Raw genomic sequence first — 1,763 nt, 5'->3', positions numbered from 1 at the left:
CACTTATTAGAGATGTACACTCCACATGTGCACTTATTAGGAATGTACACTCCACATGTGCACTTATTAGGGATATACACTCCATATGTGCACTTATTAGGGATATACACTCCACATGTGCACTTATTAGAGATATACTGTACACTCCACATGTGCACTTATTAGGGATATACACTCCACATGTGCACTTATTAGGGATATACACTCCACATGTGCACTTATAAGGGATATACACTCCACATGTGCACTTATTAGAGATATACTGTACACTCCACATGTGCACTTATTAGAGATATACTGTACACTCCACATGTGCACTTATTAGAGATATACTGTACACTCCACATGTGCACTTATTAGGGATAAACACACACATATTAGAGTGCTAACCCACTAACCCTAACACTAAACCTAAGAATAAAACAAAACCAAACTCGGAACATCAAGCATGAGGTGAAATTTCCGAATATTTCAGGACAGCCTTTCTTTTCTTTTTAATCCCTGATGCAATGCAGTTTAGTTATGTGGTTTAACGTGAGTTACCGTACAATAAGGAACTTTGAACCGAAGGTCCAACAACCGCCGGTTTTACAGCTGAATTAATTAACAGATTTGTTGGGCTGTGAATTGATCTGTTTTTTTTTCCTTAAGGACAGATCGAAATACATTTAATGCTTTCTCACAATCTTCCATCAGAGCAACAAAAATTGAGTAAAAGTTAAAGAAATAAAAAAGACTCAATTCTGTTTGATCTCACTGTTATATCGATCGGCTCCCACTTCGTCTTTTATAGCAGGTCATCGCTGCGAGATACAGATACAGAGAGACAGATCCACATCCAGTGTGTGTGTGTTCAGTGTCAGAGCAGGTGTGTGTAGTGTGTTGAGAGGATGTCTTCAGGCTGTGTGTGTTCGCCTGAAACAAAAAAGCTCTGAGAGGCTCTGTGGGGTTGATTATCTATTTTCATCACTCCGTTTGATTTATACAACTCGTATAATGGTGACAGATTTATGACCTTAACACGTTCATGACGTGTTAAGGTAAAAGATTTGGGTTCTAAACAAATTGCCTGAGATACTTTTAGCAAATGGTGAGTAAACAATCGTCTGGGGTTCTATTCGAATTCAACATGAAGATATTCCCATCCAGATCAACCTTTTGTACTTTACAGTAATTACCACAAAAGGGAGAGGAATGAAAGTCAGTCGTAGTAAGACTGAGTACGTGTGTATGAATGAAAGGGAGGGAAGTGGAACAGTAAGGTTACAGGGTGAAGAGGTGAAGAAGGTGCAGGAGTTTAAGTGCTTGGGGTTAACAGTCCAGAGTAATGGAGAGAGTGGGAAAGAGGTAAAGAAGCGAGTGCAGGCAGGTTGGAATGGGTGGAGAAAGGTGTCAGGAGTTCTGTGTGATGGGAAAATATCAGTGAGAATCAAGGGGAAGGTGTACAGGACAGTGGTGAGACCGGCCATGCTGTATGGTTTAGAGACAGTGTCACTGAAGAAGAGACAGGAGTCAGAGCTAGAGGTAGCCGAACTGAAGATGTTGAGCTTTCTTTTTGGGAGTGACGAGATTGGACAGGATTATGAACGAGTACATCAGAGGGACAGCCCATGTTGGACGTTTGGGGGACAAAGTTAGGGAGGATTAAGATGGTTTGGATATGTTCAGAGGAGGGAGAGTGAGTATGCATTGGTAGGAGAATGTTGGACATGGAGCTGCCAGGCAGGAGGCAAAGAGGAAGGCCAAAGAGGAGGTATATGGAT

Source organism: Tachysurus fulvidraco, chromosome 7 (genome assembly GCF_022655615.1).
Source record: "Tachysurus fulvidraco isolate hzauxx_2018 chromosome 7, HZAU_PFXX_2.0, whole genome shotgun sequence".
NCBI classification, from domain to species: domain Eukaryota; kingdom Metazoa; phylum Chordata; class Actinopteri; order Siluriformes; family Bagridae; genus Tachysurus; species Tachysurus fulvidraco.
This window is presented reverse-complemented; position numbering follows the sequence as displayed.